Source organism: Apodemus sylvaticus, chromosome 11 (assembly GCF_947179515.1).
Source record: "Apodemus sylvaticus chromosome 11, mApoSyl1.1, whole genome shotgun sequence".
NCBI classification, from domain to species: domain Eukaryota; kingdom Metazoa; phylum Chordata; class Mammalia; order Rodentia; family Muridae; genus Apodemus; species Apodemus sylvaticus.
In genome coordinates this window covers 44,448,965-44,461,743 of record NC_067482.1, presented here as the reverse complement: position 1 = coordinate 44,461,743, position 12,779 = coordinate 44,448,965, and positions in this window count along the sequence as shown.

Here is a 12,779-nt window from a genome sequence, read left to right as displayed (position 1 = left end):
CGGGTCATGAATTTGGAATTACTCTAGACGGTATGGGGAGATCTTGCCACAAAACCAAAATCAGTTTGGATGTAAGTTAGTAACTGTTAAAGATGGCATGGATATTGAATGTCTACTTTTGAGTACCTTAAAACTGTACAGACAGTGTTTGGTTGTGGGATTTTGGTTTGTTCTCTCTTATGAGACTTGGTCTTGTGAGGTGGCCTAGACTTACGTTCCTCTCATTTCTGCCTTCCACATGTAGGAACTGCAGATGTGCCACTGTGTCCAACTAAAAACTCTTTTTCTTTTCTTTTTTCACTAAAGTCAGCGGGTTATTTAAAGAAGTGGTAGATGGTAGGTAGGCTTGTGTCTGGAATGGATTCCTGCAGAATTAACCTGCCTAGTAGCTACCAGCTCTGCTAGATTTAAAGGTGAGGCACCAGGAAGGAAGCCACCACCACAGATGTTTCTAGCCTACCCTGAGTACATAGCAGAAAAGCTTTGCAGAGGACAGAGCTATCTCTGCCACGTGGTTGCTCAACAGAGTGGGCAAGAGCGGTTTAGAGGTGCCCTGTAGCTCACGACATCCAGACCTCAGCAGGGTCTGTTCTCCACAGAACTGCATCTGCAGACATGGTCTGGGAAACAGGCTTTGCAGGCCTGCAGTACAGCGAGCTCGTTAGAAGTGGAACAGCATGCGAGGATGGCCATATTTGCTACACTGGGGAGACTAGATAGATGGACTGGGGCAGTTGTGTCTCGCCCCAGCTACTTGGGGATCTTGGGAAAACACTTGTTCACAAAGTTTAAGAGTTTTCTTTGCAGCGTGACAAGACCCTGGAAAACCAGACATTTGGTATGTAGCTGTTACTTTTCCTGCTGCTGTGATAAAATGCTTACCAAAAGCAGGCTAAGGGAGGAAGGACATACTTTGGCTCGCATTCTGAAGGTGCAGTTCATCATGGCGGGGAAGGCGTGGCATTGGGCTTGGTTACTGCATCCATAGTGAAGAAACCGAGAGAGCTGAATGCTGTACCTCAGAACCTTGGGATGTAGCCATGGGGAGGGGCTGCCCAGTTAAAGGGAGACTTTAGTTCTTGGTTGAATCTCCACACCCTCACAGACAGTCCCAGAAGTGGTGTTTCCTTGGCAGTTGCAATCAAGTTGACAATGGAGATTAATAATGGCCCCGGGGCTGTATAGGAGTATACCAGGGAATTGGGTGAGGTAGTGCACACTGGATATTCCAGCATTCAGAGGCTGGGTGGAGGCAGGAGGATTAGGAACTCAAGTTCGTCTTTGCCTTCATTATGAGTCCATGGTCTCAAGCGAAAACATTCAAGGAAGTGGCCCAGCTCCATGATCTGTTTAAAGTTCCTCCTCCCATCCTTTTATCCGGCAGCAAATGGTACACATTATCATCTGATGTAGCTTTTTCTTTTTGTACATGGAAACAAAGATGGGTATGTTAGGAAGAACTGTAAAATTTACTTTTTTTTTTAGTGTAAAAGAGTAGGATTCTAGTCATATATATATATATATATATATATATATATATATATATATATATATATATATAGTAGTTTTCAAACTGTATACACAGGAACTGTTCATAAAATATGTAGTTAAAAATACAGATTTCTGGCTGGGCAGTGGTGGCACATGCCTGTAATCCCAACACTCTGGGAGGCAGAAGCAGGTGGATTTCTGAGTTCGAGGTCTGGTCTACAGAGTGAGTTCCAGGACAGCCAGGGCTATACAGAGAAACCCTGACTCGAAAAAACCAAATCCAAAAAACAAACAAGCAAAAAACCCAACAAAAACCCCAGATTTCTACCTTCAAGATTGGACCCTGAATTTTAAGTGAGATTGCTAGACATGTAAGATGAACAGTCCCCACCAAAGACTTCATCCTTGGCTCCTACCGTGCTCCTGGTCTCTGTACCCTTTTTACGTTTGTGTGCACTAGCTTGCTTAGTCCGCAGAACAGTTAGAATCAGCCAGGCTCACAGCCTGGGCCCTGGACCGGCATGGCCACACACACACACACACACACACACACACACACACACACACACACACATGCACTCGAAAGGCAGACGACATTGTCTTCCTTGGTCACTGTCCACTTTGTTGAGACAGTCTCACTGACTGTGGAGCTGTCTCAGTCCCTTTTCTCTGTCCCTCAGTGCTCCGGTTTTAGGCATTGTTAGACCAGGATTGATAGGGACTTGGAAATAAAAGCAGAGTGACCTCTTTAGAAGCAGATTGTCCTTTCATCAGAACAATGGAAGGGAGCAGGGTCCTGGCAGGCTTTATAGTGTGCAGAAAAGGGAACTCGGGCATTGTTCCCTTTCAGGCTCCGGGTGCAGAGCTGGCACATTGATCTCATCAGAAGCATCCTGGGTCCCAACAGCCTGATGGTGTAGCCAATCAAATCAAGTTTCTCTGCCCAGCAGGGACTTTAAGGTCTCTAACCCTTCAGGTATGCACACCTACGCTGGCCTTAATGGATCCTGGGGATTCGTATGTAGGCCTTCATGCTTGCACAACAAGGGCCTTACCCACGGAACCATCTTTCCAGCACCTCCCACATTTTTAAGTCTTCAGTTTTATTAATAACAAAAATGTGCCTATGGTGTAAAGTTCGTATTTTAGTGTACACACAAGTTGTAGAGTCACCACTGCAACCAAGCTAAGTAGCGTGCCCCCCACTCCTCAGGTTACCTCCTGACCTGAGACAAAAGCCTGGCATTTGAAAACAAAGGCCTAGCAAGCTTTCGTCCCTGTCTTTAGTCACCCCAGTCCCCCTGAATGAACCCCAAAAGTCTAAAGCCAACATAATGTTTACCCTGAGGTCGTATGCCTGTGAGTCTCCCCAAGTTAGAGGAGGAAGATCCCTCAAAGTCCCTTAAACCCCCAGCACTCTTGGCTTTGGCTCCTGAAAACCTGGCCTGCAGAGGGTCTGTGCCTAGCTGTGCTGTTTGTTCTCACCCCAATGAAAGCTTTTCTTCACAGGTCTGCTGTATCTAAGTTTCCCTCTGTTGCCCTCAAGATTGTTTTCCTGCTTTTAAATTCTTTAACCAGCAGAGAAAACAAACCCTATCCAGATCCCTAGGTGTAACAGCTTTGTAAGTCTGCCTGCCTTTCTGTACTGCCCTGGAAAGCCTAACTTTCCCTTCTTATCTGTTCTAAGCACAATTTCCATAATACTTTGGCTTCCTTACTGCTGCTCCCTCCCCGCTCCCCTCCGCCCTCCCCCCCCCCCCCACCTCCACCATCCTGGTCCCATGTAGCTGGCTTCCATGCTGACTAAACTCAGATGGCATGGCACTGACATCCTCCCCAATCTCTGTTGGGAAAGCTGATTTACAGTTTGCTGCTCTGGGAGTTGCCTTTTAAATTTTTTTTTTTTTTTAACAGAGCTGAGGACCGAACCCAGGGCCTTGTGCTTCCTAGGCAAGCGCTCTACCACTGAGCTCCCAACCCCTTAAATGTTAATAAAAGTGTCCAAAAGCTTGAGTTTCCATTGGAGCCCATTCTTAGATCATTTTATTAATGAGATTAAGACACCCCCCCCCCCAAGATGGGACTATTTCCATGGTATCTACTGAATATGAGGGGATTCTCGATTCTCCTGAGATTTACAATAACAGGAGCAATTCAGGGCACTGTATGTCTATGGGTGAAGTGGCTGGCAAGTCATGGCCCAGGTGAGGAATCAGGCATCATAACAGCTTCAGAGTCCAAAGGGAAGTTGGGGGAGGTAGGAAGGGAGTGAATTTCAGAGTGAAATATTAGCGATGAGGATCCTTGTTCCCCACAGTTTGATTTGTGGTGCATCATGGAGATAGTTGTCATCAGAGTGGAGAAGGTCAGAAAGCTAATATCAAATTTCCAGGTCATCTACTCTATACACATTATCAAGGAAGATTACAGACAGTGTGAGAGAGTGCAAGATTGAAATGTTTTCTTTATTTGTACAGTCCCCATCTTTTACCCTGATAGGGAATGACTCAGTCTAGTGATGCTTGGAAGAAGGATATGTTAGGATCATTCTTCACTCTGCTGTTCTGTATTGACTGGAAGGAGGAGACAGAGGGTGACAGGGGAAACCTACGAAGGCGTCATGGGGAATGGATGTGGTCTGGGCTTCTTTGAATCACATTGCGGTGGGAGTTCAGTTTGCTGTTCCTTCTTGTTTGTTTTCCCATCTGAATTTATGAAAAACCAATAAGGTATACTTTTAAAAAGATACACTAAAGCTGATGGGGTAGCTCAGGGCATAAAGGTACTTGGTGCCCCGTAGTGTAAACCTGGTGTCTTAGGTAGGGTCTCCATTGCTGTGAGAGACACCATGACCACCATGGTCAACTCTTATCAAAGACAACATTTCATTGGGGCTGGCTTATAGCTTCAGAGGATCGGTCTGTTATCATGACAGGGAACATGGAAGCTTGCAGGCAGACATGGTGTGGGAAGAGCTGAGAGTTCTACATCTTGATCTCTTCCACACTGGGTGGAGCTTGAGCCTAGAACCTCAAAGCCCACCCCCAGAATGACACACTTCCTCCAACAAGGCCACACCCCCTAATAGTGGCATGTCTCATGGGCCAAGCATATTCAAACCACCACACCCGGTGACCTGAGCTTGATTCCTGGAACCTACTTAAAGATGGGGGGAGAGTATCAACTCTACACATGAGCCATGCCCTTCACCTACATCTCACACACACACACAATTTAAAAGATGATACATAGTTTTACAATGCTGTAATTTTACTACAGATAGGGAAACTGAGGACTCATGACCACTCCCCTCAGTCTCTTTGCTAAGACTTCAAAGTATCTGAGTGCATAGGGAGAACTCACTAGCTTCAGAGGCTCATGGGCAATTTTGTTTTATTTCCTTTTACTTATTATTAGTGTGGGAGGCAGAGGACAACTTTTGGGTGAGATGCTCTCCTGTCTCGTTGAGTCAGGCAGGGGCTGCCATTTCTGCTGCTTTGCTAGCATGCTGTCTTTGAGCTGCTGTGCAATTCTCCCATCTCCATCTCCCATCAAGAAAGGGTGCTGGGGGGGGGGGTGGAGAGATGGCTCAGTGGTTCAGAGCACTGGCTGCTTTTCCAGAGGACCTGCATTCAGTTCCCAGAACCCATGTAGCAGCTAGTAACTGTCTGTAACTCCAGATCTAGGAGATCTGGCACCCTCAGACAGACAGACATGCAAGCTAAACATTTATGTGCATAAAATAAAATTTGTTTTTAAAAAAGAAAGGGTGCTGGGATTACAGATGTGAGCCACCACAAATGACTTTTTGTGGGTTCCAGGCCTTGAACTTAGGTCATCAGATTTAGGCAGCAAGCATTTTTATCCACTCAGCCCTAATCTGTCCCCCTCCCCTTCCTTAGGCAAAATTAATTTCTTCTCAAAAATAATTCCCAGCAGTTAACACTTAGGAATCTGGTTTTTTTAAAAAAAAGTACCTTATTACTTTTGTGTTATACTCACAGAATTCTTAGCTAGAATTTCTGAATATAGTTTCTCCCTAGGCTCTTATATGTCTTGGTTCCTGTTCTTGGATTTTCACAAGCCTTTGATTTTGTTTAAGCCAACTTAGATCTCTTTTTGGAAGTAGGCAGCTCAAAAAAAAAAATCTGTGTTTTTAAGGGGAATAGAAACAAGGTTGGGGAGTTGGCTCAGCACGTGAAGCCTGCGGCATGCATGCATGTGAAGACTGAAATTCAGCTCTCCAGAGCCCATGTAAAAGATGGGCAGCCACCCGTGATTCCAGAACCTGGGAGGCATGACAGTGAATCTCCACAGCAAACTGGCTAGGTCTGGGTTCATCAGGAGACCTCATCTCAATAAATAAAGTGTGTGTGTGTGTGTGTGTGTGTGTGTGTGAGAGTGCGCGTGCGTGCATGTGTGTGTGTCAAAATGCACCCCACATCAGCTTTGGATTCCTGTGTAAGTCACACATGTGCTAACACACACATGCATATGCAAAAAAAAATAATATACAAAAGGCTATTCATAATAGGATCCCATTTTTAAAACAGGAAATATGGGAGGCCGGGTCTAGAGAGATGGTTCAGTGGTTAAGAACGTTTGCTAAGCCAGGCAGGGGTGGCGAAAGCCTTTAATCCTAGCACTCGGGAGGCAGAGGTGGGTGGGTTTCTGAGTTCGAGGCCAGCCTGGTCTGCAGAAGTGAGTTCCAGGATAACCAGGGCTACACAGAGAAACCCTGTCTCGAAAAATAAACAAACAAAAGATTTGCTGTTTTTCCAGAGGATAGTGTTCAATTCCCAGCACCCACATCCACCCAGTAGCTCACAGCTGTTTATAATTACAGTCAATTCCAGCCAAAGGAAATCCAGTGCCTCTGGCTTCTACAGATACCTAAAATAATATGCATACACACATATCTACACATATTTAAAAATAAAAATGTTAAAAACAGAAAATATGTAGCTAGGTCTCTCTCTCTCTCTCACACACACACACACAACACACATCTTTCTCTTTGTGTGTGTGTGTGTGTACGTACGTATGTACAGTACAAATACATAAAATGAATAGATTCTGGGGTGTCTTAGGGTTTCAATTGCTGTGACAAAACACCAGGTCCAAAAGCAAGTTAGGGAGAAAGGTTTTATTTAGTTTACACTTCCACATTGATGTTCATCACCAAACAAAGTCAGGACAGAAACTCAAAACAGGGTAGGATCCTGGAGGCGGGAACTGGTGCAGAGGCCATGAGGGGATGCTGCTTATTGGCTAATTTCCCGGCTTGCTCCGCCTGCTTTCTTATAGGACCCAGTGCGGAAGCCCGCTGCAGTGTGAGGAGAGTCCTGAGAAAGGCTGGAATGAGACCCGTGCTGCTTCAGAGTCAGTAGTGGATGCAAGCTGCTAGCTCGGGTTCTCTTCCGTTCCCTGGCGATTCTCAGCATTCTTTATTCTCCAGCTTAATTCTTAATTCAACGATTCCTCCAGAGAGAGCCTGAATACAGTCTTTTATTTACTAAAGCTACGTCATCAAGGCATTCATCATTGTTAATAATTATCAAGAATCCTTAGATTTACATAACCTCTATAAGTCTCAGATCAACAGTCCCAGCCCCAGTTTGCTGAGAGCAGAACCAAGCACAAAGCAAGCGCACATCTCCTTATAGGTTACAAGGCCCGTTCTTTACAGGTAGCTGGCCACGGTGCCTCTAGTTTCCTGGGACAGCAGACAGCAGTCTGTAATACCTGCTTCCATGTAAGAATAGAAAAATGTGAAACTAAGTTTATGTAAATAAAACAGTAAAACAGTTAGCTTTCTCTAATATCTTTCCAGGTATTGTTATCTTTAATTCTTCAAACAGCTAGAAAACCAGAGCACCAACTTTTATATGCTTCTACATCATCTTTTAATTCTCTAATCTTCATTTCCTTATCCTAGCAATTCCATAGCCCCATGCACTCTCCTTCCAGTACTAATTATTCCTAAACTATACGTACATTCTTATTTTTCTATCCATATCCTGTCTTCCTGAAACCACTCTCTCTATCCTTAATATCTCTAAATTCATCCTGGCTGATTAATGCAGCAGTCATGGGATTGGAGGGTACATGTGCTTCCTCCTAATTCCAAATTCAAGGCCAAGTCTGGCAACAAACCATTTCTAAATAGGACCGTGTAAGCTTCTGTGGCCCTGTGATTAAATTGTCTAGATCCTTTCCTAGGACCCTGAAGGCCAAGTGGAGGGCCTGCGCCTTGTCCTCCACAGCCTCTTTCCTGAAAACTCCCTCTGTTTCATTTACTATAGTATGGTCAGCTCAGAAGTATATTCCCCCCAAAAGGAAGATTGAACATACAGTAGAGCCGGGCAGTGGTGGCACAGGCCTGTAATCCCAGCACTTGGGAGGCAGAGGCAGGTGGATTTCTGAGTTTGAAGCCAGCCTGGTCTACAGAGTGAGTTCCAGGACAGCCAGAGCTATACAGAGAAACCCTGTCTCAACAAAACCAAATCCAAAAAACCAAACCCCCCCCCCCAAAAAAAAAGAGAGAGAGAGAGAGAGATCTTGTTGAATAACTATTAAGGTCTGGGTTTGGATCCCAATACCCAGCATTCTTAACTGTTGAGCTATCTCTCTAGACCCTCAAGTAATGTATCTTCAAGGATAGGTATTGTAGTGATTAATGTTCACAGTAAGAAGACCTGGAAGCAAGGGAGGCCATTGACTGGGCTATGTTGTAGTCACACTATGAAGTATCTATTGTACAGTCACTTGAAAGCATAAAAACCGATTCTATTCCAGTTATCTATTGTATTGCCATGGAATAAGGTCCCTATAACTTACTGTCATAAAATAAAATTTTTATTACGTTCATGGATTCTGTGTGTCTGCAATTTGGATAATACAGAGCAAGATTGCAAGCCCAGTGGGAGCTATTTGTCTGTTTCCATGGCGACTGAGGCCTGTAGGCATAAAGTTTATATGTACTGTGTGAAGATGTGTCTCCGTCCTTCCTTGCTTGCCTAAGGCATCACTTGATTGGTTAAAATAAAAACTGATGGCCAATAAACTGAGGCAGGATTAGAAGGTGGGGCATCTGGCAGAGAGAGAGAGAGGGAGGGGGGAGAGAGAGAGAGGGGAGAGAGAGGAACTCAGAGAAATAGGCGTGGAAGATTTGCCACTGAGACTCCAGACATGGAGGAAGTCGGACATATGAAACTGAGGAGAGGAAACCAGCCCCGGAGCAGAACTTCATAGAAACGGGATAACTGAGTCCCACAAGCTAGTTGAGAGCAAGCCTAGCTTAATGTCTGGGCCATCATGAATAAGTCTCCATGTCCTTACTCAGGAACTAGGCTGACATAGAAAAGGCACAACAGTGACAGAGGCCTCATGGGAAGATGAAAACCGAGGACTCGAGGCAGGTTCTAGAATCATCTGAAGAGTCAGAATGTCTAGCTGCTGTCATTGTAAGATCATAGCCCAAGCTGTCTTTCAGGACTTTCATACCTGGGTGCCTGGTGTTAGCCAGGGTTCCCTCACAACATGGTAGCCGGAAGAAGATGAGAGCAGACGGCAGACGTGTCTTCTAACACGGTTACGCAGTTTCTGCCACAGTCTCTCTACAGTGATTGGGACTGACCCCCCATGTTCCAGGAGAGCGGAGCCAGATTACACATGCTTCCTGGAACGAGGCTGCTTCTTTAAGAATGTGAAACAGGATACGTCTCGATGGTTCCGGACCCAGGCCCCACTGTGGGTCTGGGTCACTTCACTTGAGGACATGGCCTGCTGCTTTAGCGTTAAGTAAACAAGCACACAAAATATACACCTTCATTTTTGTACTATTTTTGACAGAGTCAGTGGCAACTCCGATAAATGTGATTTTAAAGAGCCCAGGAGGTCGGTAGAGGTGAATGTTGTCGTTCACCTCAGGTAACGTGGGCGTAACGTGGGCTAAGGGCGTAGTGTCTGGGGAGAGAGCAGCATGGAGGAGTGGCAGTGCTGCAGTTCCAGGGGTGCTAAAGGGCCATACCTAGGGTTGTGGGAAGAAGGGAAGGGAGAGAGGGAGGAAAGAGGGAGGAGGGGGAGAAGCAAAAGCCTTTAAAAAGTTATAAGAAGTCTTTTCAAACTTTATGATAAATATCTGTATGAGTGTGTGTGTGTGTGGCTGTGTATATCTGGGCGTATGTCCACAGACCCAGGACAGTGTTAGGTATGCAGGTCAGAGGTCAGAGGTCAGAGGTCATTGGTCAGGAGTTCCTCCTCTCTCTCTACCGTGGAATCCCAGGTTGTTAGGCTTTCACTGAGTTGTCTTCTTGGCCCCTTCCTTTATTTCTTGAGATAGGGTCTCACGTAGCCCAGGGTTGTCTCAGACTCATTGTGTAGCCAGGGATAGCCTTGGACTTTTAGTCCTCCTGCTTTTACCTCACGAGGGTTGAATTCCAGGCATGCACCACCACATCTGCCTTATGAGGTACTGGGGATCAGACCCAGGCCTCACGCCTGCTAGGCAAGCACTCTACCAGCGACACCCCCAGTCTCTAGGTTTTATTTAGCTCTTCTCAGGCTGTCTTGGACCCTTGGCAAATCTCTTCAAGCCACAGGGGTAGGGCATGTTGTCAGAATGCCGAGGATAGTCTACACATAAGTCAGCCAAAGAAGGGCTTAGCCTCGGATTCTCTCTTAAATATAGATGGGCGTTAGGGGTAGCATTCTGTGTCTCCCCAGATTCAGCTGTGGAAATCATAGCAACAATTTAGACGTTTTCTGAGCCGAGGCCAGCTTCCAGCTTAGCCTGGTGCCCTGTGCATTCAGGGGGCGGGGGAGCCTTGGGCTGCACAGCTGCCAAGGACCTTGCCCGTCACTCCACACTGGTCTCCGCAGTAACTGTCTCCCCTCCCGTGTTTCCCTTCGATCTTTTCTCGTGTCTCCTTTCCTTTCCCCAAAGCCAGGATAAGACATACAAAGCACAGATTTGTGGTTTGGATCCATCAGCATTTTTTCACTTACTAATGAATACACAAGTAAGAAATGACTCTGTGTGTGTGTGTGTGTGTGTGTAGGGTGGGGGAAGCACTAAAAATACAAAAATACCAGGAGACTGCACGTGTTGGTGCACCCTGGGAAGCTGAGGCAGGAGGATCTGGAGTCCAAGGCAGTCTGAGCTACACAGTGAGAACCTGGCCTCCAGACCAAACCAAGTAACGCCTCCCTAACTGCTCCAAAAAGACGGAGTGACAGGGTTGGCGGGGGTGAGGGAAAAGGAAGTCCTTGTGCACCATCAGTGAGACTGTAGAACTAGCCAGTCATTTTGGACAACAGCTGTAGGCATCGAGGGAGGATGAAAATATTATTCTCATAGGACACAGCCATCTCTCTTCCTTCTGGGCATGTTCCCAAAGCTGATGAGATCACTGCTCTGCAAAGACATCTGCACCCCCATGCTCGCTGCAGTGCTGGCTAACACACAGAAACCATCTAAATGTCCATCAGCGAATGGAAACAGAAAGAAGAAACTGTAACTATACAACGGAATATCGTGCAGGGTTCTAAAAGGAGGAGCCCTCTGCGGTAGCATGGGTGAACTGGAGGCCATTATGCTAAGTGACACAGAACAGACATGGGAAGAAAATGCGGTACCACCTCAGTTATGTGTGGAATGACTATGCTAAGTGACACAGAACAGACATGGGAAGAAAATGCGGTATCACCTCAGTTATGTGTGGAATGAAAGCAGAGGAGGGAAAGTGAGATTTACAGAGCTAGGGAATAAAACAGTGCTGGCGTGGGATGAGGTGGTGGAGGGAAAGAAATATAGGCCAAAGGATACAACCATGGCAGCACAGATGAGCCTTACAAGCTAATGTGTAGCATGAGCCTGTGGTTAATAGTATACTGTGAACAGAATAAAACAGTCCCCCCAAATCAGTGATTAATGTTTTCCTTCATCATATTTCTGTGCATATAAAATATTTGATAGTTTAGAGTAAATAATTAAAACTGTTAATATTAACTGATTAAATGTGTAATTGTCTTTACTTTTGCAGTAAGGATTAGTTTATTTAAATATTTTGTGTGTGTGTGTGTGTGTATCTGATGATGTGGGTGGGTGCACTCAGAAGTCAACTTTGTGGGGTCAGGTCTCTCTTTCTACCTTTACATGATTTCTGGGTTCCAAACTCAGGCCACCAGGCTTGTGTGGTGAGGGCTTTACCTGCTGAACCACCTCGCATCTCACTAACCCTAAATGGTCTTTCCTGATGTGTGTAAAAGTGATTATATTGATTACAAATATCCTCTTTTGGGGTGGGGGGAGAGGGAGGGTTTCTCTGTGTAGCCCTGGCTGTCCTGGAACTCACTCTGAAGACCAGGCTGACCTAGCACTCAGAAATTCTCCTGCCTCTGTCTTCCTGAGTGCTGAGATTAAAGGCGTGTGCTACCTACCACCGCCCAGCACAAGCCTTCTCTTTAATATATAGCATCATTTGTTTGTTGATGAAAAACCATGTTGACTCAAGCTCTCATTGTTGATAATGTGATGAAAATCTGTCATTATTTCCAGAACTGATTCTTAGGTTCCTTTTTATATTTCTATCTCCCTTTCTTTGTTTGGATCATTGTTTAGAATCTAAGCAAGGAGAAAAGTGTCATTCTGGAAAAAACAAACAAACTGACATCTCCCAGGTGACTCTAAAGGGCACGACTCTCTCTCCTCCAACTCTGGTTAAGGACAGAAGGGTTCATCGACAAATCACTTCGGTGACTGGCAGAAGACACAGGAGGGGAATGGCCTGGAGGCCTGAGTAATTAAGACTTCTATTTTTCTTTTTTTAATCTATGGAGTGAAATTTTTCTGAGCTCCCTGTGCTGGGCTTGCATCTAAAATTCTCAGTCAATGCAGATGCTACGTGGTGCTTCAATGGCGGGCCTCATGGCAGGCTGGTCCTCTGCTCTGCCTCCCTGAACTTTTCTTCTGTCTAGTGAGGAGGAGGGAACTGGGTGCTGAGAGCCCCACTTCTTAGGCAGGTTGGTAATGGAAGGAGACAAACCCGTGGGGGCTTTGGGGCGGGATGGGGGAGAAGATTGAGCAGAGCGAGGCCAGGGGAGGAGGGAAGGGGCAGGCGGCCCTTGGTTGCTTTGGTTTCTTTCTTTTTCTTTTTCTTTTTTCTTTCATTCGATATATTTTTTATTTACATTTCAAATGATTTCCCCTTTTCTGGTCCCCCACTCCCCGAAAGTCACATAAGCCCTCTTCCCTCCCCCTATTCTCCCACCCACCCCTTCCCACT